We start from the raw sequence: 13368 nt of genomic DNA, 5'->3' as shown, positions 1-13368 counted from the left end.
TTTGGAGATGTCTTCCTCTCGGACTCTCAGCTGATGGTAGCCTGACCTTAGGTCAATCTTAGAATAATAACTCGACCCTTGCAACTGGTCGAACAAGTCATCAATGCGTGGAAGAGGATAACGATTCTTCACTGTTACCTTGTTAAGTTCGCGATAGTCTATACACATCCTGAAGGTACGGTCCTTCTTCTTCTTCACGAATAACACTGGAGCTCCCCAAGGCGAAGAGCTAGGACGTATGAAACCCTTTTCCAAGAGTTCTTGTAGTTGCGTGGACATCTCTTCAAGTTCTAACGGAGCAAGTCGATAAGGTGCACGAGCTATTGGGGCTGCTCCAGGAGCTAGCTCGATTTGAAACTCGACTTGGCGATGAGGCGGGAGACCAGGTAATTCCTCAGGGAATATCTCGGGATAGTCACGTACAATAGGTATGTCTTCTATCTTTCTTTCTTCCGCGGATGAATCAGAAACGAGGGCTAGAATAGCGGTGTGGCCCTTTCGCAAACACTTCTGGGCCTTAAGGAAAGAGATGATGCCTACAACAGCACCACTCTTTTCGCCTCGAATCACGAGGGGTTCTTTACCAGAACGAGGGATACGGACAATTTTCTCCTTGCAAATAATCTCCGCTTGGTGTTGAGATAACCAATCCATTCCAATAATGACGTCGAAACTACCCAGAACGATAGGAATAAGATCGATGGAGAAGGTCTGACCAGCTAGGACGAGGTTACAACCCTTAACTATGTGTGTGGCTTCAAGACTTTTACCGTTTGCTATTTCTACCGTGTGTTTGGTGTTCAAAAGTGTTGGTGTACGCTTAAGCATCTGACTAACTTTTAAGGACACGTAGCTAGTATCGGCACCCGAATCAAATAAAACGGTAACAAAGAAATCATCCAGAAGAAACTTACTCATCACAACGTTGGGATCGTTCCTTGCTTCTCCCTGACCAATCACGAACACCCGACCTTGGGTGCCATTGCCATTATTGTTACCTCCATTGTTGCCTCCGTTGTTGTTTCCATTGTGGTTCCCATTTCTTTGGTTGTTGTTCTGGTTTTGGTTCAGCTGGGGGCAGTTTCTTTTAAAATGGCCTTCAGCACCACACTGAAAGCATCCTTTATTGCCCTGCTGATGCTGCTGCTGGTGGTTCTGTGGAGCTTGTTGTTGTTGTTGGCGATTCTGATTCACAGGACGTGGGCTCCTGCAATCTGGCTTCGTGGCCCAGCTTGTGACATCTCTGACAACGGCCCTTGTTGCACTGCCCGCTGTGATGCAAATTACACCGATTGCACTTAGGGTGATTTCCCTTGTACCCACCCTGACCTTGATTCCCAGAAGTCTGCTGACCGGGGCTCCTGTACTCGTCTGTCTTTCTCTGCTGGGATTTAGCTGAAGCAGAACCCTTGCCCAAATTTCCATCCCACTTGCGCTTATTATTGTTGGTGCACTACTTCTGTCGACTACGTCTTACATCGAGTCTTAGTGATGTATAGGTTAGACATGGCACGAAATCCTAGAAACATGTGTTTGTATAGGTTTCGCTTATGTGTACTTATCTAGGTTTCACTTATGTGTTATGGAGATAGTTTCGCTTGTATGTCATAGATTTAGTTCCGCTTATCAGTCAAGTGATGTAGGTTCGCTTATACGGTCATGTCCGTATAAGCGAAACCTGTCAGACTATATATAGTGGTCGTTCAAGCGAAACTAGACAGATAGTTAGAGGTGTTTTTTTCCGGTGAGCCACGAAGTGCTGCTGAAGTGTTGTCAGAACGTGTACTCGTGTTATTGATCAATACAACAGCAAATTTAAGTGAATTCGAATGAAATAGCATCAAATCATTAGTTTCCGCCTCTTGATTTGGATAGGAATTCTTCTGATCGACTCAAACAGGGCCGAACACGATCCTACAATTGGTATCAGAGCTCAGGAGGAGGAGTTCTTGCCATTTCAGCTGCATTTCATCTATTTTTCTACACTTTCTTCAAATTTTTAAAATTTTTCACGGTAAAACCAGCTCAATTTCACACACTGCACTCGGAATCATGTATTAGTAAATCCTTGAAATTTTCAGATCTAAAATCGACTTTGAACTTAGGATTTTTGTGGTTTCACTTATACGGACTCGTGCAAAAAGTGACATCATAAAGTAGTTCCGCTTCAAGGGTCAGATAGTTCCGCTTGTGTGACAATTTGAAGTTCCGCTTATTTGGTTAAAAGTGGTTCCGCTTATCTGGTCCGCTTCAGTGACAGGGTAGTTTCGCTTTAGTGTCACTTAAATCAATAGTTCCGCTTGAACTGACAACTTAGTGGTTCCGCTTATAAGACACTTGAAGGTTCCGTTTATAAGACATTCAAGGTTTCGTTTTTACTGACAACTCAGGGTTTCACTTGAAGTTGCAATCAAGGTTCCGCTTTTCTGGACAATTAGTGTTTCACTTGAGAGAACATTTTGCCTAAACTTGGAAATTTGTGAACTTTGAACAATCGAACAATAGACACTGAATTCTATAACGCCTTTGCTAGCCCGATCTCTATTAATCAGAATGCTTTGATTGATAATGAAACCGGAACGTCTTAGAAACCACCTAAACTCATGGATATTGATGATTATAACGTGTGGTCTGAACGATTTGGAAACTGGGTTGAGGCTTATCATCTTGATGCGTGGGAACACACTGAAGAGCCATATGAAAGACCCACAAGGAATAACAAGGAGTTACCAATTAGAGAAATGACTACTGAAGATAAAAAGAAATATCGAGATGAGAAGTTGATGGTGAGTTTGCTTCAGCAAGCAATAAAAGAAGACATTTTGATACTGCTTCAACATGATGGAACTGCTCATTCAATTTGACAGAATTGGAAGCAAAATTTGTTGGAAGTGATGATATGCTCAAAAATAAGATGTCTCTCATGAAGAAAGAATTTGATTTATTCCGTGGTTTGAAAACTGAAAACACCAAGCAGATAATAGATAGATATTGTAACTTGGTGAGAAACATGACAAAACTTGGTATTAAGAAAGATACTGATGAATTGATTGAAAAACTTGCAGATGCGCTGCCACATGAAACATGGGGAACGTTTCTGATGATGCTGAGATCCAACAGAAAAGATTACAAGAATATGACACTGGGAGATTTCATCAAACACCTGGAAGCTCAAGAGATGTAGCAAAGGAAGATAGCCAGGATGAAGAATTACGATGGAGAACAAGACATCAGCTTATACTACAAGAGTGGTGTTCCTGGAACGACAAGTTATTCTCCAAAAATCGAAACTGCTTTCAGTGTTAAAGATTCTTCTGAAAAGAAATCATCCCAGGGATCAAGCAGCACAAGATTTTCATCCTTCGATCCAAACATTTCTGTAACAATGAATGGAAGAAAACTTCAGTGCAATATTGTTCTTAGTATTGAAAATGATCAAGATTACACTGAAGAGATTGCTAAAAATCAAATGTCTTTGTTGGGAATGGTTCTTGAGTTTTATAGTAGTTTTGTGGCCGGAAAGATCGGTAATCCAATGCTTACGAAAGAGGATTACGATCAAATTGATGCTGAGGAAATGGAATTGATGGACATTAAATGGTGCATGGCTAGCGTGATGAGACGAGCTGAAAAGTTTAAACAAATTACGGGAAGAGATGATTTTCGTGATGCAAATGTTTCAACTTTAGGCTTTGATAAATCTAAAGTTACATGTTTTCGTTGCAGGGAAAAGGGGCATTTCAAGAGGGAGTGCAAAAATCGTGAAGCTACTGGAGCCCAAACTCCTTTTGGAAACAACGATTATCACAAAAAGGCGATTTATCATCAAGTCACACCACCAGCACATCATCAGGCACAAACTGCACATGGGAGAGATGTGATTGATGGGACAAAAAGAGCATGTCTAAGAAAATATGAAAATTTTTCATGGGATAAATATATTCCAACAAACAGCAAAGTGTGTTTAGCAGAACAAGATGATGAAAAGATGGCTGAAGGTTTTTGTTGGGACGATTTTTGCCCAGATAAAGATCTCATGACCAAAGAAATGTCCAAAAACACTTCAAATGTTAATGCTTTCATTGCTAATGCTTATGATTTGAAATGTGCAGAGAGAAGCAGAAAAGTCATAGAAGCTGCTGAAGCAAGACGAAGAAAGCTTGAAGAAGAGGAAGAAGAGGAAGAGAGATTAAAAGCTGAAGCTGAAGCTGAGAAAAAGAGAAAAGCTGAATTTTTACGATCAAACAGGACAGTCAAAGAGGTTCCTGAATTTGAAGTAAAAGTTGATGCTGAACCTGTCAAAGTTCCCGAAAAATGCATGAACTGTGATTCTTTAATCAAGTAGAACAATGAGTTGCTGCATAATATAAACAGATTGAAAGAATCCAATGATACAATGAACAGAGAAATCAACAAGTATACTGATTCGAGTGGTGAACAAGCTGTGGCAATGAATACACTGAAGATAGCGTATCTGAGACAGCTTGATGATGCCAATTTTTATATAAAGAAATGTGCTGATTTGGAACTGGAGTTAGCAACACAAAAGATAGAAACTGAGAAAGTTAAAAAATTATTATAAAGTTACTCATGTTCTACTTTTGTTGTTGACAGGATTTATCCGGTTGTGGAAAATTTGAAGACATTCGAAGAAGTGAAGACGTCCGAAGAAAAGAAATCTGTGACAAAAGACGAAGAAAAAGTGAGGACTTCTGGTAAGAAATCAAGTGTGGTCTACAACAGATGTCCGCCCCCGGTCGAAAATGGATATTCACCTCGAAATCCAAATTCCGAGAGAGTCGAAAAAGCAATAAACTTAGAATGGGAGTCTGGGCCATCGGATAACTTGCCAGAAAATATTGATATCACGTATACGTCATCCGACACTGATCATGAGTCAAAGTTGATAAAAAGTGTGGTCGATCAGTTGTTAGATAAAGATGATAGTGAGGAGTCAAACATGGAGTCCAAACCCGAGTCAAAGTCAGGGTCCAATGCGTCAAAGCCAACATTCAAAAAGGACAAACGGGTTTATGATAAAGAGTTTTTGATGTCAAAATCTAATTTGAATGATGAATCATTTAAAGTCGCTTATACTTTGAAAGATTCTGACAAATTATATTCTGATGATGCTTTTCCAATAAGAAGTGTCAGACTTGAAATGATTCAAAAGGTTTTCAAAATAACAGAAATTAATATTTCTGAAATAAAAGATTTAAATCTTACAGGAAAACCTAAACAATACACTTTAAGAGATCAACAAAGAATTAACAAGAAAATGGGTTACAATTGTGGTTATAATTTCCAAAAGAAACCAAACCATAATCGTAATTTCAAAAAGAAAGGTCTTGGTTTTATTCCACCGAAAAACTATAAAAATGAAAAAGTTTATAAACCAAAATCTGTGTTTGTTTCAAGGAAAACGTCAGAGGCTGAAAAAGAACAATCATTCAGAAAGCAGACAAATCAGGAATTCCTTGCCAAGAAGCAAGAAGAGTTGAAGAAGAATGATGTTCCAAAGAAGATTGAAAAGAGAACCTGTTTTCAGTATAAAACTGTTGGTCATGTTGCGAAGGATTGTCCGAAGACATTCAAGCCAAAACAGGAAGTCTCTGGTAAAATGAAAGAAAAGGTTGTCGAGAAGACTGAACTGTCAACCCAGAAGTTTACTGGCTTTGAAAATTCAACTTTTGAAAAAGGAGAGTGTTCAAAGAGTGCTTCAAGAAGAAAAGATAATGTGCCAAATCAAAAATGGGTTGTGAAAGGTTCAGGTAATAGTTCTGGTGATGAATCTGATTCCATAAAATCAGAGGAGCCACATGTTGAGAAGAAGGTTGAAAGAAAAGTTCCAACTATGAATGATGAAAATTTTCCACCGTTGCGTGCTGGAAATTTTATGAAGAAAGTTGGAAAAGTTGAAATTTCAAATCAATTTTATTCTAAAAAGAAGAAATTTGATGTTGAAAAACTTTTAATGGAAATGTGAAACATATTTTTGGCAAAATGGTCAATGGTAAGGCTAAAGGTGTTAAAGAATTTTATGCTGCCAAAAGAGGGGTTCACAAGTCCGTTAAAAGTAAAGATGAAGAAGTTGTTACACCCAAGGAAGGTCAGGCTTGGGTGGATATATTTTTCAAAGAGTAAAAACCTGACTTGCCGGAGATCCCAAGTTGGTAATTGTGGATCAGGAATCGGCATCATTCTTTATCATGTTTGAAAAATGTGTTTTTGAAAAGCAGGACTTGCCGGAACTCCCAGGTTTGTAAGCGAGGAGTAAATCGGCACCTTGAGAATTCAACCAACAGATGGTAATTGGTTGAAAAACAGGTTTGAAATGCTAAATTGATAATTCTACAAGTGGTTCTGTCATTGATTTTACAAGTGGTTAATAAAGGTCATTAAACTGAACTTGAATTAACTATCATTCATAATATTGGCAAACAATGTGATGATCTGATCCCCATAACCTACAAGTGGTTGATAAACGAACTTATTTTCTGGAAAAACCATTCTGATTAAAATAAACTTAAGTGTTTTGAAATCATTATGGGAAAATAGTTTGTTGTGAGGGGGAGTTCTGATTGATTACGCCAAACGGATGGAGAATTGAGGCATTTAGATATCAGTTGTCATGATTTGTATAGTTTGTTTTCAATTTTTCTTTAGATGTATTTGAATTTTAGGGGGAGTAAGAAATTTTTAGAAAATCCAAAAACATCAGAAAATTTGAAAAAGCCAAAAACATGATAAAACTGAAAAATGAGTTTTGGTTGCATAAAAGAGGAAATGATAGTACATCAGTGGACTATATCGACACGCTAAAGAAATGTAAAGTCAAAATGTGATAAACAATCTTACTGTGGATGTGAATCTTACTGTGGATGTGTCAGTAGGTTTTCGCACATTTAGTAAACTGTAAAGAGATATAAACCTAAATTTCAAACTTGCTTATTCTGTGGGTTAACAAAACTGCTTGGATATATAGGTAACCCCTGAAATCTTGTTTGAAAGGTCCCTTATTCTGAGATACTAGGTCTTTATGCTCAGTGATATCTGGGGTATTATCTCGGGACTTCTGCTGTATGGAAATACTGACCTAGTCCCCGGATAATGCTTTCTGCAAAAAGCTTTGAAATATAAGCTTACCCTCAGCATGCTGATGAAACAATAAAATTGATAGTCGCTGCTGTTGTAATTAAAAGATCCTCTAAAGGGGACACACCGAAAGTCGAAGCCGTCATCTCTTTGCGTATACGGAAGTATCGACCTGAGCTCTCACGGCCCTCGCACATAACCCCTTTATAGATATCAGCTGTGGTATACTCACCTGTAAGACTGAATATTGGGATCTGGATACGGGAGTATATTCAAGTAGTGGGACACACGGATAAGTTTAAGTATCTAAGACACTAATTGCATATCTCGAAACAGTTGAAATCTGTGTGAAAATTTAAGAGGACAAACATACTGACAATCTAGGTAAATTGTTTAGAGCTTAAAATGAAATAAAGCTTAACGGTGTTGATGATATGTCTCAGAAACTGATATGAACCTCTTGCACGAACTCACAAAATATTGTCTGTAAATATTTCATTTCTGCATTTTCTTGTGTTTTTACATGTGGTGTTAGTTACTTTGCTTTTGAAAAATCCAAAAAGATTTTCGACAACTGGTGTTGAAAAGCTGATTTTTGAAGTTCAATGTGCTAAACATGAAGAACAGGTTTGGGAGAGAGTATGTGTTGTTAAGTTTGTTTGAAAAGAGCCAGTAAAAGATCCTAAATGCAAAATCATTACTGTAGTTTACCAGCATAGTTTCTTAGTTGTTGAAAAGATTTAATCTTGAAGAAACTTATATATGGGTAGAGAGTGTGCAGGAAAATATTTGCCAGGTGATGATCCTGAGATAGTATAGAGTCAGGTAACGATATTGAACCTGATGGAAGCCTGTCCATGATCTTAGATTGAAGCTGTGAATTCCAGACTACGATCCCAGCAGATTGAGAGGGGGAGTCTGAAGACACCATGTCAACATTCGAGAGAGAGGAGTTTGTTGATGATGAAGATAGAGTTTGCGGATTCTTGAAATGACAAATACTTCAAAGGAAGATTGAAGACTGATAAAGACTGTAGGTTGACAAGCGACGACTCGAAGACTCCGTCAACATCCGAGGGGGAGTCTGTTGGTGCACTACGTCTGTCGACTACGTCTTACATCGAGTCTTAGTGATGTATAGGTTAGACATGACACGAAATCCTAGAAACATGTGTTTGTATAGGTTTCGCTTATGTGTACTTATCTAGGTTTCGCTTATGTGTCATGGAGATAGTTTCGCTTGTATGTCATAGATTTAGTTTCGCTTATTAGTCAAGTGATGTAGGATCGCTTATACGGTCATGTCCGTATAAGCGAAACCTATCAGGCTATATATAGTGGTCGTTCAAGCGAAACTAGACAGATAGTTAGAGGTGTTTTCTTCCGGTGAGCCACGAAGTGCTGCCGAAGTGCTGTCAGAACGTGTACTCGTGTTATTGATCAATACAACAGCAAATTTAAGTGAATTCGACTAAAATAGCACCAAATCATTAGTTTCCGCCTCTTGATTTGGATAGGAATTCTTCTGATCGACTCAAACAGGGCCGAACACGATCCTACAATTATCATTGGGAGCATCAGAAGTAGTAGCGCTAATACGCTTGGGCAGCCTGTTCTGCTCAACTGCCTGATCAGTGAGGCGATGAGCCAACTTGACGATTTGTTGAATAGAGCCAAGATTAGCTGAGGTTACGTGACTTTCAATTTCTGGCACCAAGCCCTTAAGGTACAGCTCAATGCGTTTGTAGGGAGGGTCCACCATAGTAGGGCACAAGATGGCTAGCTCATTTAACCTCTTCGTGTATACCTCAATTTCAGATCCCGTCATCTTAAGATTGAAAAATTCTACCTCCAGCTTGTGGATGTCATCACCACTGCAGTACTCTTCTCTAATCAGTTCCTTGAAACCGTTCCATAGGGTGGCATTAGCAACCGCCAACCCAAGCAATTGAACCTGTGCTTTCCACCAGGTTAATGCAGCTCCTTCGAGGGTTCCAGTAGCATATTTCACCCTTCGATCTTCGGGGCATTCACACATCTCAAAAACAGACTCAAGCTTCTCGAACCAGTGAAGAAGGCCTACAGCTCCTTCTGTGCCGCTGAAAGTGCTAGGTCGGCAATCCATGAAGATTTTGAACGTGCACACAGGAGGCTGAGCATGTTGACCTGTGGTGCGAGAATAAATGACAAGGTTAAGCACGAGGGTAGGTTCGCGAAGGTAAGATCTAAACATCCTAAGATAGGTCGAAGTAGCAGGTTATACCTCCTACAGGAACAGCTGCGAGTGCCTCAGCAACTCGTTCATTAATCAAAGCCGTCAACTGGGCTTGAGTGAGGTTGATACGTCCTCTGCGTCCGCTCATGGTCTTCATAATGAAGCAACGTAAGTGAGAAAAGTGTCGCGAAAGTGCGTAAGTGTGGGACGACAGGAGAGAGTAAGCACACAAGGTTCAAATAGCAATTATCACGTTAACTGATGCACAGTGAGAACTATCTATATGACAATATAACATATATCATACCACTTATGGTGTCGAGTCTTGCACGTGGAGCGAAGCGTCGTTGTGGATCGTTGAGCACTGTACAGGTTATAGTCTGGTTTTATCGAAAAGCTTTTCCCTTTTTAAAACCAAGTTCACTATAACCAACGGCTCTGATACCAATCTGTCACACCCCCAAAATCCACCATGCGGAGTACTACCGCTTAGAGGCGTGACGTGACCAGGATCGAGCCACCAATCATACTGAACAACGTATTTAAGTAATTAAAGCCAACCACAATACGATTGGTGACCAAAAGCTAGTTAACCAAGTTTTAATTTAGACAGCGGAAGCATAAACGTAAAGTTCAAAACATAAGTTTGTAGTTCATAAGTTTAATGTCCAAAGCATAAGTTTAATAAGTTAATAAGGATTTAAATATTAAGCACGGAACATAACAGCCCGTATCCCACAACGACTCCTTCCTCGTGCAACCTCCAAGCATTTAACAACCTGTAAGGCATGTAACAACGAGTCAACAACAAAGTTGAGTGAGTTCACGTTTGGTTGTTTAGTTTTAAGTTGTTTCCGAAAACGTGGTTTGTCTTTCGTTGGCGTAATTGCCGTTGGGGTTAGCCCGTAGTTGAAGGTAAGATTAACCAGTTCATTCTTCATTACCCAAACCATTTCCTTGATTAGTGGGGGCTTCCCCATGTGAACCACTAAACTGTACCATATCGACCACTAACGCAAATAAGTTGTGCCCTACATCAGTGTCTATCATCACTGACGGTTTGCCATAGTCCATTAGTACATGCCCGTCCGACTGGCACGGTGTGAGGTTTGTTAAACCTAATAGAGCTATTAACTAATGACCCGCTCGCCATTGGCCTCGGCGATTAAGTTGATATAAAAAGGAGGGACTTATGATAGAGTTTTGTCTAGTAAGTTTCAAGGTTGTTGTCCTACCCAAGGAGGACGAACGTACGTAGTTCTACCCAAGGAGAATACGCAGGAGTAATATTCGCATGCTACCCAAGGAGGATGGCCGTACATATCCTACCCAAGGAGGATATGTAGATTCAGTTTTAAATTCTTTAACCCATTCCCAAACCACCGAGAATCCCATGCCTTAGAAAGTGTGTGAACTCACCTCGGTTTGCTCGGTTAGATTCTCAAAGATAGCTAACAGTCAAGGTCGGTCAATCACGTCCTAGTATGATTACCACTTAATTTATTAGTGACTTCAAATAAGCACAAAAATTTCCTACATGCATCTAACACATAACATGCATCACTTTAACGGTTTATGCCCGTATAAGCCTCCCATCTATTCCCGTTCATAAGCAAGCATACGATATTGCATATAACACTTTTATTGACATATATCATGTTAGATTATTTACAGATAGCATACTCGACATTTAGACGCGCAAATTACAACTTATGTCGTTTCAGCTTAAATATTCAAGACTGGGCTGTTTTCGGGGATTTAAATAAAATAGTTAACTTGTTCCAAAAATTCCCAAATTTTTACAGAAGGTCATAAACGATCCAAATATTATTCTGTAAAAATCTCGGGATCCAATTCATTACCAATATTTTAAGAAAAAATTATTTACCGGACTGCACTCAGATTTATCTTTTTCTGACTGCAGTTTACCGAATAATTCATTAAAAATTCATTGTAAGTCGGATTGACAAAATTCCAGTGGGACAATTACTACGACATCAGTGTCCATCTACTGTACAGATTTCATGGGCTGATTCGACACAGAACTCAAGTTACAACTAAAAACATATCGCCCATTTTCTGCAGTAAAAATGCAGCTCTAGCTGCTGTTACGAATCGGGTCTTTAAAAATAGTAAACGAAGTCCAAAAATTACGATTCCGGTGCCATTAGAACCGTATTTCATAATACATAGGTCTAGGCTTCAGAAAATGCATTTTTCGCTTTATTAAGGTTCGGTTACAGCCAACTGAAGTTGGCTGTAATCACTAAACAACTTTCTGTTTTTCAGCTTTAACATCCTAAAGCGGGTTATATTGGTTCCGTTAACATGCACAATGATCAACAACATTTCTAGTAATCAATATTAACAAGTAATCAGCAAGAAATCAGTAACATCTCAAGATAACATCATACTAACATAAATACATCATGTTTCATCTTCTTGTTTAAACCCTTTTTAGTGTTCTTGTAGATTTAACATATTACATCTTTTAATCATGAAACAAGATGAACAAAGATGACATAAGGAACTTACTACTTAGCACAAGGCTAGGGTAGGATCTAGTGATGAAAATTTAGAGAGAAGATGATGAAAAGGACTTGAAACAAGCTCCTTTGAAAGCCCTTCAAAAAGCAACCTCCATGGATGAACTTCAAAGCTTGTATGGAACTTGTTTAATGAAGAAGATGAAGATGTGAAAGTGATGGGGGTGGGTTCGGTTTTGGGGGAGCCGAAATAGGGAGAGAGAGTAGTGAGGAGAGAGAGTGTAAGAGATGGAATGATTGTTGTAAGAGAATGCCATACATATAAGATTACTTCTACACCTTTTGTTCATTTGTGCAAGTAAGCTATCAAAGGAGATCTAAACAAAATATATGGGGGAAATCATGGTGATCTTTGTGGGGTCCACCTAGGACTGAAAATCAGATTGGGGGGGGGGGTATTTTGTAAAATTTGAGGATTAGTGGGTAAATAATTAGGAGGTTAAGGGTATTTTCTAGAATGGTGAGTGTATGACATATTTCTATAGTGTGTGGGGAATTTTTGAGACCATAATTATTTTAAGAATAATAAAATAATATTTCTGACAAAATTCCGGTGTCCCGGGTAATGTTCGGTTTTCCGGTTAAATACCGTTTCGTTAAAGTGTTTAATTATTCTGTAAGGTGTCTAATATATATATTTTGTAACACAACTAATTCCTAACACTCAGGAAAACATACCGGACTATTTAGTAACTTTTCTGTATACTACTAGTATGTTAACACGCACATGTAAGTATGACACAATAACAGGAAACAGTTAAGTAGTTTAACACAGTCACTAAGCACTTTATTTATCATAAATAAATTGTACGGAATACATGGAATTTTGAGGGTTGTCACACACAGCTTCGGGTGCGGTCAACCTTGATCAACGGTTCAGTCGACTCGGTTAAACGGAGTCAACTCGGTCAAACCTGGTCAACATAGTGAGTTGACTCAGTCAACTCAGTCAAACGTCTCGAACGCGAAAGAATTGGTAAAGATTTGGCGGCACGTGTTAATTATGTTACTTCATATAGTTTCCGTTATTTACATAAACACGAGCTCGAACCAAATTACTTAACGACTATTTATGTTTTCTTGTTACGATTGACGTAATTTAATATTTTGTGATTGAATTTTTTTGAATTTTGAAAAATAACGACAACTTGTGTTGTCGGGGGCGTCCAAAAACAGAGGAAACTCTGCCCGTTTTTCGAGAAAATCCGTAAAACCATAACGTGTTTTATTATACAACAAAACTATCGGAATTCAAGTAATCTTTTAGAAAAACAAACACAAATATACAATTACTTGCGACGACACTTTACAACTTACGAAAACGACAATTCGAAATGTATTTACAACAATAAATATAGTTATTTTAAACTTCAAAAATTCGACAAATCTTTTATAAACAAATATAGTTATATATTTATTTCAAATACCAAACAACATGAATTTGTTTTATAAAATAAATATAGTTTATATATTTACTTCAAATACCAAACAATACAAATTCGTTTTATAAAA

The sequence above is a fragment of the Helianthus annuus genome, chromosome 3, assembly GCF_002127325.2.
Source record: "Helianthus annuus cultivar XRQ/B chromosome 3, HanXRQr2.0-SUNRISE, whole genome shotgun sequence".
Classification (NCBI taxonomy): Eukaryota; Viridiplantae; Streptophyta; class Magnoliopsida; order Asterales; family Asteraceae; genus Helianthus; species Helianthus annuus.
The sequence above is the reverse complement of the archived record's forward strand: the minus strand, read 5'-3'. Positions refer to the sequence as shown.